The 12500-nt window shown below is 42.4% G+C and overlaps 1 protein-coding gene and 1 long non-coding RNA gene across 2 annotated transcripts in view; one reads left to right on the top strand and one right to left on the bottom strand.

Annotated features, from left to right (window-relative positions):
- The window catches only part of exd3 (exonuclease 3'-5' domain containing 3), a 100909-nt gene that overhangs the window by 45628 nt on the left and 42781 nt on the right, over window positions 1-12500 (top strand). The window lies entirely within an intron of this gene.
- LOC131367336 (uncharacterized) lies at window positions 1456-3793 on the bottom strand. Its single transcript, XR_009206929.1, has 4 exons — window positions 3541-3793; window positions 2331-2528; window positions 1816-1852; window positions 1456-1708 (listed from the first exon to the last, which is right to left on the bottom strand). It is a non-coding gene; the product is annotated as an uncharacterized LOC131367336 (long non-coding RNA).

Below are 12500 nucleotides of genomic sequence, written 5' to 3'. Positions count from 1 at the left end.
AATTAAACATGTATTTGTGATAAGAATGAATAAATAACTGATGTACTTATTTACTAACTTAATGCCCATATTGATATATTTATTTGTTTACATTCATGTGTTTATTCTTTACCTAAGTACTCAGACATTAGAGTCCATCTCCACTGTGTATTTACTCACTGACTTGTCTACTTGATTTTTTATTTACTTACACACTGACACACACACTGACACACACACTGACACACACACTGACTTACACACACACTGACACACACACTGACACACACACTGACACACACACTGACTTACACACTGACTTACACACACACTGACACACACACTGACACACACACTGACACACACACTGACTTACACACTGACTTACACACACACTGACTTACACACACTGACTTACACACACTGACTTACACACTGACTTACACACACACTGACACACACACTGACACACACACTGACACACACACTGACTTACACACACACTGACACACACTGACACACACACTGACTTACACACACACTGACTTACACACTGACTTACACACTGACTTACACACTGACACACACACTGACTTACACACTGACACACACACTGACTTACACACACACTGACACACACACTGACACACACACTGACACACACTGACTTACACACTGACACACACACTGACACACACACTGACACACACACTGACTTACACACTGACACACACACTGACACACACACTGACACACGCACTGACTTACACACACTGACTTACACACACTGACTTACACACACTGACTTACACACACTGACACACGCACTGACTTACACACACTGACACACACACTGACACACACACTGACACACACACTGACACACACACTGACTTACACACTGACACACACACTGACACACACACTGACACACACACTGACACACACACTGACTTACACACTGACTTACACACTGACTTACACACACTGACACACACACTGACTTACACACACACTGACACACACACTGACTTACACACTGACTTACACACTGACACACACACTGACACACACACTGACTTACACACTGACACACACACTGACACACACACTGACACACACACTGACTTACACACACTGACACACACACTGACTTACACACACTGACTTACACACACTGACTTACACACACTGACACACGCACTGACTTACACACTGACTCACTGACACACACTGACTTACACACACTGACACATGCACTGACTTGCACACTGACTCACTGACTTACACACAGTGACACACACATTGACTCTCACACACTGACACACACACTGACTCGCACACTGACTCATACATTCGCACAGTTTCTTATTGATCTTCCTACTTGTAAACGTTTATTTAAGTCGTTATATTCTTAATTAATTTCTCACTTGCACCCTTGTGTACTTGTGTACTTGTGTACTTACTTACACATGTGTGGAGCGAGAGCCTGCAGAGCTGCAGGTGAATGAGGAGATGAAGGGAGTGTAGAAGAAAGGAACCGATAAAAAGAGAGATGCAGGTCGATAAGTCGCCAGTTCATCTTTTTTTTCCTGCAGTGTATCTGCTTTTCATCAGCGCTGTCTTGTGTGTGAAAGTTCACAGACATTTACATCACAGACACGGTGTCTGGCCGGGGTCAGCGCTGCATGGTGAGGTGAGGGAAGTCAGGCGGAGAGACGTAGGAAGTCTGAAGGAGAAGAAACCTACGTCAGCGGGATTGGGGTTTTTATTGAAATATTATCTGGAAGTCATGAAGGTGAAAACAAACAGAAAGTGTCTCCTCGCTTTACTCACACCTTCAGAGGAACACACACACACACACCTTTTATTCCTGTGGAGGGAAACAAACACCTTTCTTATAAAAAAGTTATAGATACATTTGTTTTTTTATTTATCATTTTTATGCAGAAGACAAAGAAAAAAACATTTCCCTATTTATTTTATTACTCGTTTACTTAAACACAGATTTACTGACTCACATACTGACTCACACACTGACTCACACACACTGACTCTCACACACTGACTCACATACTGACTCACTGACTCACACACTGACTTACTTCTACACTTACTTATTTACTTCTGTAGTTGTTTGTTTGTTTGTTTATTTAGATATTTGCAGTCTGTTTGCAGTCACACTCCACATACGTCACACACTGCATACACACTCCACACACACTCTTCACACACACACTCAACAAACACACACCTCACACTCTATCCACACACACCCCACACACACCTCACTCTCCTCACACACATTCCATACAGTCTCCACACGATCTTCACACACCTCACACACTCACCTCTCACTCCTCAGTGTCTCTGTGTCAGTTGATTTGAACACACGCCTTGTGGTCAGTGGGACAGCAGTGTAACCTCTGAGCTTCTGCTGACCAAAAAACAATAATCACTTCCTCATAAAGGTCTCATCCTGTCTAGTGAAATCGCTGAAGCAGCAGATCCGCCTTTCTCCAGCATTCCTCAGATCCTCCTTCAGCTTTCTGGAGAAACAGAAACTCTGACTTTATTTATCTACAACCACAAAAACACACAAAATACTTACATTTAACTCATAACCTCAGTTCCACATCCTACTGAGAGAGAGAGAGAGAGAGACGGACGGACGGACGGACGGACGGACAGACAGACAGATAGATAGATAGATAGATAGATAGATCTAGAGGAACACTGCAGCATACAGTAGTGGTAAAATAAATAAATAATTATAAGTAAAATAAATAAATTAATGGGGGGAAAAAAGAATAAATAAATAATCATATATAAAATTTAGAAAAGTAAACACATTCTGTCCTGAAATTTAAACTACAAATAAATAAAATTATTATTTAAAATTAATGCCAAAATAAAAAAACTCTTATGTGGTTAAACACTCTTTAAATGTATTTAAAGACTCTACACCAAATAATCTCTAAATCTGTGAGTGACATGAGAGAGACTTCAGCAGAGAGATTATTAAAACACAATGCCCTTATCTGTAGCAGGAAATGTCTAGACTGTGTGGATTTTAAAGAATTAAATTAAAAAATTCAACATGGAAGAAAATAGATTTCCCCTTAATGTACCAACCAATTCCATACTGATATTATATACAAATCAATACTGATATTAAAAATGTTAAAACTGTAATATACATTACATAAAGATCATTTATTTCCCTAATTAGTTTTTCAGACTGTATCTTTACAAAAAAGTTAAATACAAATTCAAATTAAAATTGTGGGAAAGTCCAGAATTGTAGTTATCATCTCAATCAACCAATCAGGTGACAGTAGTGACCACACCCCCTGAATAATGATTTACTCATTATAACCTAATGAGAGAGTTTTCAGAGAAAAATGTGTGAAGTGTGTGACTGAGGACACTGACATCCATCAGATGAACACTGGATGTGGTCATCTGATTTGATACTGAACAAAAATAAATCTGATTTGTAATCATTTCAGCCGAAGTGTTCAGATGTTAAAGCACACAGATAATGACCCGATTCCTCACCTGCTCAGTGTCACTGACTGTATTGGAGGTCCTTCATGTCCAGCTCCTTCCTCTACACCTGTCCTTCCTCTTCTCCTTCTTCCATTTGGTGGATACTTCCTGACCTCCGTGTGTGTGTGTGTGTGTGTGTGTGTGTATACAAGGGAGAGGGAGAGAAGGGGGGGAGATGAGATGAAGGAATGTGGAGGGGGGAAGTGAGTGGAGAAGAGAAAAGGCTTTGGAGGTTTTGAATGAGAAGGCTGGAGGCTCTGGATCTTCCCCCCGGGGCAGGGGATAGGGGCAGATCTGCTGAAAGGCCACCCAGCAAACTGAACCCTTTTGTTATCTGATGTTGGGGCTTTTGATGAGCGGCGGCTGCATGTCTTTCCTCCAGCTCTCGCAGGCATTCCTGCACTGGGGTTAAAGCCCTGAGCCCATGTGTGGCCTCCTGATACCCCTCCACAATCATTAACCCCTCAGGATCGCAGTAATCCCCCATGTGTGTGTATGTGTGTGTCACTCTCAGCGTCACCATCACATCACTCTGTGTCTGTGTGTGTGTGTGTGTGTGTGTGTGATGGTCTCTGGCTGGAGGATCTTTAGATGTTTATCGGATCAGAAGATGTTTCTCATTTCCTGCAGCATAAAGTGTGTGTTATAAGTGTGTGTTGTATGTGTGTGTGTGTGTGTTATAAGTGTGTGTTGTATGTGTGTGTGTGTGTGTTATAAGTGTGTGTTGTATGTGTGTGTGTGTGTGTTATAAGTGTGTGTTGTATGTGTGTGTGTGTGTGTTATAAGTGTGTGTTGTATGTGTGTGTGTGTGTGTGTGTGTTATAAGTGTGTGTTGTATGTGTGTGTGTGTGTGTTATAAGTGTGTGTTGTATGTGTGTGTGTGTGTTATAAGTGTGTGTTGTATGTGTGTGTGTGTTGTGTGTGTGTGTGTGTTATAAGTGTGTTGTATGTGTGTGTGTGTGTTGTGTGTGTGTGTTATAAGTGTGTGTTGTGTGTGTGTTATAAGTGTGTGTTGCATGTGTGTGTGTGTGTTATAAGTGTGTGTTGTGTGTGTGTGTGTTATAAGTGTGTGTTGTGTGTGTTGCGTGTGTGTGTGTGTGTGTGTGTGTTATAAGTGTGTGTTGTGTGTGTGTGTGTGTTATAAGTGTGTGTTGTGTGTGTGTGTGTGTTATAAGTGTGTGTTGTGTGTGTGTGTGTTATAAGTGTGTGTTGTATGTGTGTGTGTGTGTGTGTGTTGCGTGTGTGTGTGTGTGTGTTATAAGTGTGTTGTATGTGTGTGTGTGTTGTGTGTGTGTTGCGTGTGTGTATTATAAGTGTGTTGTATGTGTGTGTGTGTGTTGTGTGTGTGTGTTATAAGTGTGTTGCATGTGTGTGTGTGTGTTATAAGTGTGTGTTGTATGTGTGTGTGTGTTGTGTGTGTGTGTGTGTGTGTGTGTGTTATAAGTGTGTGTTGTATGTGTGTTGTGTGTGTGTGTGTGTTATAAGTGTGTGTTGTATGTGTGTGTGTGTGTTAAGTGTGTGTTGCGTGTGTGTGTGTGTGTTGTATGTGTGTGTTGCATGTGTGTGTGTGTTGTGTGTGTGTGTTATAAGTGTGTGTTGTATGTGTGTGTGTGTGTGTTATAAGTGTGTGTTGTATGTGTGTGTGTTACAAGTGTGTGGTGTGTGTGTGTGTTATAAGTGTGTGTTGTATGTGTGTGTGTGTGTGTGTGTTATAAGTGTGTGTTGTATGTGTGTGTGTTACAAGTGTGTGGTGTGTGTGTGTGTTATAAGTGTGTGTTGTATGTGTGTGTGTGTGTGTGTTATAAGTGTGCGTTGTGTGTGTGTGTTAAGTGTGTGTTGTATGTGTGTGTGTTACAAGTGTGTGGTGTGTGTGTGTGTGTGTTATAAGTGTGTGTTGTATGTGTGTGTTGGTATTGTATGTGTGTGTTATAAGTGTGTGCTGGGTGTGTGTGTGGTGTGTGTGTGTGTGTGTGTTATAAGTGTGTGTTGTATGTGTGTGTGTTATAAGTGTGTGTTGTATGTGTGTGTGTGTTGTGTGTGTTATAAGTGTGTGTTGTGTGTGTGTGTTATAAGTGTGTGTTGTATGTGTGTGTGTTATAAGTGTGTGTTGTATGTGTGTGTGTTACAAGTGTGTGTTGTATGTATGTGTGTGTGTGTGTGTTATAAGTGTGTGTTGTATGTGTGTGTTACAAGTGTGTGTTGTATGTGTGTGTGTTATAAGTGTGTGTTGTGTGTGTGTTATAAGTGTGTTTTGTGTGTGTGTGTGTGTGTGTTATAAGTGTGTTTTGTATGTGTGTGTGTGTTATAAGTGTGTGTTGTATGTGTGTGTGTTACAAGTGTGTGTTGTATGTGTGTGTGTTATAAGTGTGTTGTGTGTGTGTGTTATAAGTGTGTGTGTTACAAGTGTGTGTTGTATGTGTGTGTGTGTGTTATAAGTGTGTGTTGTGTGTGTGTGTGTGTTATAAGTGTGTGTTGTGTGTGTGTGTGTGTTATAAGTGTGTGTTGTATGTGTGTGTGTTATAAGTGTGTGTTGTATGTGTGTGTGTGTTATAAGTGTGTGTTGTATGTGTGTGTGTTATAAGTGTGTGTTGTATGTGTGTGTGTTATAAGTGTGTGTTGTATGTGTGTGTGTGTGTTATAAGTGTGTGTTGTGTGTGTTATAAGTGTGTGTGTTACAAGTGTGTGTTGTATGTGTGTGTGTTACAAGTGTGTGTTGTATGTGTGTGTGTGTTATAAGTGTGTGTTGTGTGTGTGTTATAAGTGTGTGTGTTACAAGTGTGTGTTGTATGTGTGTGTGTGTGTTATAAGTGTGTGTTGTGTGTGTGTTATAAGTGTGTGTGTTACAAGTGTGTGTTGTATGTGTGTGTGTGTGTTATAAGTGTGTGTGTGTGTGTGTTATAAGTGTGTGTTGTATGTGTGTGTGTGTTATAAGTGTGTGTTGTATGTGTGTGTGTTATAAGTGTGTGTTGTATGTGTGTGTGTTACAAGTGTGTGTTGTATGTGTGTGTGTGTTATAAGTGTGTGTTGTATGTGTGTGTGTTATAAGTGTGTGTTGTATGTGTGTGTGTTACAAGTGTGTGTTGTATGTGTGTGTGTGTTATAAGTGTGTGTTGTATGTGTGTGTGTTACAAGTGTGTGTTGTATGTGTGTGTGTGTTATAAGTGTGTGTTGTATGTGTGTGTGTTATAAGTGTGTGTTGTGTGTGTGTGTGTGTTATAAGTGTGTGTTGTGTGTGTGTTATAAGTGTGTGTGTTACAAGTGTGTGTTGTGTGTGTGTTATAAGTGTGTGTGTTACAAGTGTGTGTTGTATGTGTGTGTGTGTTATAAGTGTGTGTTGTATGTGTGTGTGTGTTATAAGTGTGTGTTGTATGTGTGTGTGTGTTATAAGTGTGCGTTGTGTGTGTGTGTGTTACAAGTGTGTGTTGTATGTGTGTGTGTGTGTTATAAGTGTGTGTTGTATGTGTGTGTGTGTGTTAAGTGTGTGTTGTGTGTGTGTGTGTGTGTGTTATAAGTGTGTGTTGTATGTGTGTGTGTGTTATAAGTGTGTGTTGTATGTGTGTGTGTTACAAGTGTGTGTTGTATGTGTGTGTGTGTGTTATAAGTGTGTGTTGTATGTGTGTGTGTGTGTGTTTTATAAGTGTGTGTTGTATGTGTGTGTGTGTGTGTTTTATAAGTGTGTGTTGTATGTGTGTGTTACAAGTGTGTGTTGTATGTGTGTGTGTGTTTTATAAGTGTGTGTTGTATGTGTGTGTGTGTTATAAGTGTGTGTTGTATGTGTGTGTGTTACAAGTGTGTGTTGTATATGTGTGTGTGTTATAAGTGTGTGTTGTATGTGTGTGTGTTACAAGTGTGTGTTGTGTGTGTGTGTGTGTGTTATAAGTGTGTGTTGTATGTGTGTGTGTGTTATAAGTGTGTGTTGTGTGTGTGTGTTGGTATTGTATGTGTGTGTTATAAGTGTGTGCTGGGTGTGTGTGTGTGTTGTATGTGTGTGTGTGTGTTGTATGTGTGTGTTATAAGTGTGTGTGTGTGTTATAAGTGTGTGTTGTATGTGTGTGTTGGTATTGTATGTGTGTGTTATAAGTGTGTGCTGGGTGTGTGTGTGTGTGTGTGTTGTATGTGTGTGTTGGTATTGTATGTGTGTGTTATAAGTGTGTGCTGGGTGTGTGTGTGTGTGTGTGTTGTATGTGTGTGTTGGTATTGTATGTGTGTGTTATAAGTGTGTGTGTGTCGTTCACACAGTAAAACTCCTGAATCTGTGTTGTTAATGTTGTTCATATTATTCATCAGAGATCACCGAATTGCTCCGGTCCATCCTGGTGTTCAGTATGAAGTAAAAAATCAGATGCAGGAGAAAAGCGTTGGCTCTGTTCATCAAAGAGCACTGTGAGGGGAAGAGGAAGGAAGTCCGAGTGTGAGACGATTGACCGTGCGCTCTGTCCGTCAGTCACAGAGAGCCAGTCACAGGCGTCTGTGTGCTCGTGTATGTGGAAGAGGGTAGATAGCGCTCGTCTCTCGCTCTGTTACTCTGACGCCTGATGATTTAACGAGTCTCAGAGGAAACAGGTGTCGAGGTGTAGTTTGTAGCTGTTGTGTGATTGGACAGAGCCGGCTGGTGGGTGGGGCCTGGTGGGTGACTCCATTAAAGAGAATATATGTGCACCCAGAGCATTATGGGTATTAGGCTGCATGTTTAGTACACAGTACATTGTGGGATTGTGGTCAGAAGTCAGTGTGTGTGTTGATTTTCCTTCAGTAAATGAGTCTTAATTTACTCAGACATGCAGAACATCTCGGAGCTCGTCATGTCCTGTTTCAGCAGCTCACCCTGATGTCCTCGCGTGTCCTGTCCTCCCACTCCCTGCACCTTGATCCTGACGTGTTCGAGCCTCGCGCACTCTCGATCCCACGGCAGCGCCGTTTCTCTGATTTCACCCTCGTTAACGTGGGGATCGAGTTGTGCTCCGCAGATGGCGTGTGAGCTCTCGGGTCCAGACTCGCCGTGCCTTTTCCTCACACACACACACACACTTCCTTGGCCAGCATCAGATATCTGCCGTCTGTTTTTAGAAGTGTGGAGATGGGACAGATAGCCATCAGCAGCGCCTCAGACGGCACGGTGGCACTACAGCCACGGTTCCCACGATCCCTCTGAGAGCTTCACTTGGGGGAAGAAGGAGGGGGGAAACAGGAACTGAAACGATGTGAGAAGATGGAATGAGAGAGGAAGAGAAAGAGAGAGAGAGAAATAGAGAGAGAGAGAAAAAGTGTGTTCTTAAGGAGGAGGATTTTTAAACGGAAGCTTTGATGTGCGGTAAAGAGGACGTGGGCTGAATGTGAAAGATGAGGGGCAGCTTCAGGGTTCCACTCCACTACCACCTTATACTGCTGTGTGTGTGTGTGTGTGTGTGTGTGTGTGTGTGTGTTTCCATCTGCATGAGGTTGTGGTGATCATGTATGCTTCTCTTGGCATGTTAATATTATTCTGCTTCCCTTTTCCTCGGCTGTTATACTTCCTTTTTTCTTTCGGTTTTATAAACACATTTTTTTATGTTTTTCTCGAGCTGATTGTGAGAAACTTCTCGAAAATTAAAAATGGGTCTTTTGTGAAGGCTGAAAAACCTCAAACACTCCTCCTTTCCTTCCCTTTCTCCAAGCAACAAGGCAAGAAAAGCGAGAGCACTGGGTTCAGATTGAGTTTTTACTGAATGTGTGTGGGAAAATAAATATAAATAAAATAAATAAATAAAAAAATCTCTGCAGCAAAGCAGAATATAAAAACAGTCCATAAATCTCAGGAAGGTCTACTTTAAGATTAGACGGCTATGTAAAAATCCCACAGATGAGATGAATATTTTAGATTTAAAGTTGTCAGAATGCTGTAAGATATTTATGCGAAACTGTGGTTTTAAAATGATTGGCACGCCGACGGTGAATATCGGGTGAAACCCTGTGTGTCCTGTTGACAATAACAGAGCTGAATCACTTCCTGTTATGTTAAAAAAAAAAAACAAACAGAGTGAGACACCCGTGTCAAGGATCTCACACCCTGTTCCGTGCAGAATATCCCTATTTAAACAGAAACATCAGCACCTAACCTCCTGGCAGAGGCAACCAGGGTTTGGCTTCAAATGTAAAAAAATATTGAGTGGAATTTCAACTCTGAGCTCCGGAGTGTCGCTGATCCACTGCCGTGTTTTACCCCAGGCCTCTCTCTGGATAAAGGTCTGTTTAGCTTTTTTGGGAATTTAACAGCTGTTTTTTTTTTTTAAATTAATAAACCGAGTAACCGAATAAATCAAGGCCCCCTGTTCTGGTGCAGTAAGGGTGCCAATATTTATGATCTTTGAAGGTGAAGGGGCTTTAAGTGTTTCATCTTTACACACAGGGATTCATTCGCTTTTGCCAACTATTTGGAAATCTGAAACTTTTGAATGGACCCCAGCTACTGAGAGAGAAGGGGAATGAGGAGGGGGGAGTGTGAGTGTGAGTGTGTGTGTGTGTGTGTGTGTGTGTGTGTGAGTGTGGGGCAAGAGAGGGGAGCAGAGAGACATTCCTCAAATTCGCCAAGACATTCCGAGGGAAACCATTCCAAATACTTCCCACTGTGTGTGTGTGTGTGTGTGTGTATATGGGGTTTTAGGTTTTGGGTTCTGGGGCCGCTCTGATATAATGACTGACAAGCTCTGTGCAACCAAAGCGAAAATGTGTGGCTGTGTGTGTGTGGGAAAGTGAGACTGTGTGTGTGTGTGTGTGTGTGTCAGTGAGAGTGAATGTGAGAGTAATAGAATCTGCAAGTAAAAAAGAACAGATCTGACAAACTGGAGCTGATCCTGGGTTTTATATGACTCTCACTTCCTAACTGTGTGTGTGTGTGAATTCTGGTCTCTCTCTAACAGCAGCTCTGACTGTAGAGCAGGTTTATATTAATGCACTCGCTGATATCGTTCCATAGTAACATCTCCTTCACGTTCACGTGTGACGTGTGTGACGTGTGTTTGTGTGACGTGTGTTTGTGTGACGTGTGTTTGTGTGACGTGTGTTCGTGTGACGTGTGTGACGTGTTTGTGTGACGTGTGTACGTGTGACGTGTGTACGTGTGACGTGTGTTTGTGTGACGTGTGTGTGTGTGAGTGACGTGTGTGTGTGATGTGTGTGTGTGACGTGTGACGTGTGTTTGTGTGACGTGTGTTTGTGTGACGTGTTTTTGTGTGACGTGTGTTTGTGTGACGTGTTTGTGTGACGTGTTTTTGTGTGACGTGTGTTTGTGTGACGTGTTTGTGTGACGTGTTTTTGTGTGACGTGTGTGACGTGTGATGTATATGGAAGGAGTCTCCGGTGTCAGTGACCTGATTATACTGCAGTTTCCAGGAGCTTTTTTTTTACTTTATTAGGTAAGCAGAAGAAGAGAGGCTGCTGAGGGAATGAGACTTTATCAGGATGGTTTTGTAGCTGCTGTAACAGAAGTGCGAATGTTAAATATAACTATAAACAAATAAAAAGTATGATGATGAATAAAACACTGGAGGATGTGCTGATGAATGAACTTCAGGGTGTACTTTACATTAAAATGGGTGGATGGATAGATGGATGGGTGAGTGGATGGATGGATGGGTGGATGGGTAGATGGACGGGTGGATGGACAGTTGGATGGTCGGGTTGATGGACGGGTTGATGGACGGGTGGATTGACTGGTGGATGTATGGGTGGGTGTAAGGGTGGATGGACAGGTGGATGGACGGGTGAATTGACTGGTGCAAGGACAGGTTGATGGACGGGTGGATGGACGGGTGGGTGTACGGGTTGATGGACGGGTGGATTGACTGGTGGATGTACGGGTTGATGGACGGGTGGGTGTACGGGTTGATGGACGGGTGGATTGACTGGTGGATGTACGGGTTGATGGACGGGTGGGTGTACGGGTTGATGGACGGTTGGATGGACGGGTTGATGGACGGGTGGATTGACTGGTGCATGTACGGGTGGGTGTACGGGTGGAGGGATGGACGGGTGGATTGATGGGTGGAGGGATGGACGGGTGGATGGATGGATGGACAGGAAGATTGTTGGGTGGGTTGTTGGATGGATGAATGGATGGATGGGGAAAAATGAATAAAATATAATGAATAAATGTGAATTTCCCTTTGGGATGAATAAAGTATCTATCTATCTATCTATCTATCTATCTATCTATCTATCTAAAATAAAGAAATGATTACATTATAAAATAAATATCTAAATAAATACTTAATACATCTCTGACTAGCTTCATAACATTATAGAATCATTAATATGTAAATCTATGCGAATGTGAAGCTCCACCTCCTCAGACATTTACTGCTGTTATTTTCTTTATAGACAAAATGCCATATAATAGGCTGTTAGGGATCTTTTTTCTGCGTCGACGCTGAATCTGTTTCCGGATAGATCTGTGAAGCAGGTCAGGATTTGATTATGAATTTTTTTCCCACGCTGAGGCAGAAATCAGCTGACGTGATTTGAAACCGTTTTCGCGACTGCACTTTTTCCCACACGATCAGCGAGCTGAGACGCCTGTGAAATCCTCGCCTCGTCTTCACACCCTCCCACTCTCAGAGCGGCTGTGGTCTCCGTGTGAGGTCATACCTTCCTGACACTGTCACGTCTGCAGGAAGAGGTTCTCACACACACACACACACACACAGATATAAACACATTCTTTTTGCTCATGTACACCTGAACTTGGACTCAGTGCATTAGTCAATCAGAGCCTGTGTGTGAGATAGAGAGAGTGTATCCCGTTGTACACCCCCTCCCACCTCCCATCTGCCCCACTGGAGGAATCTGTAGCACCCGGCAGCTGGAATGTCCTGTTTGGCTTGTTCTGTTTGTGCACCCTGTTTTCATTGGCCTGGTTGGCATCTGTGTGTGTGTGTGTGTGTGTGTGTGTGTGTGTGTGTGTGAGAGAGAGAGAAAGAGTGTAAGGGTGTGGG

Source organism: Hemibagrus wyckioides, linkage group LG16, assembly GCF_019097595.1.
Source record: "Hemibagrus wyckioides isolate EC202008001 linkage group LG16, SWU_Hwy_1.0, whole genome shotgun sequence".
Taxonomy (NCBI): domain Eukaryota; kingdom Metazoa; phylum Chordata; class Actinopteri; order Siluriformes; family Bagridae; genus Hemibagrus; species Hemibagrus wyckioides.
This window is presented reverse-complemented; position numbering and strand designations above follow the sequence as displayed.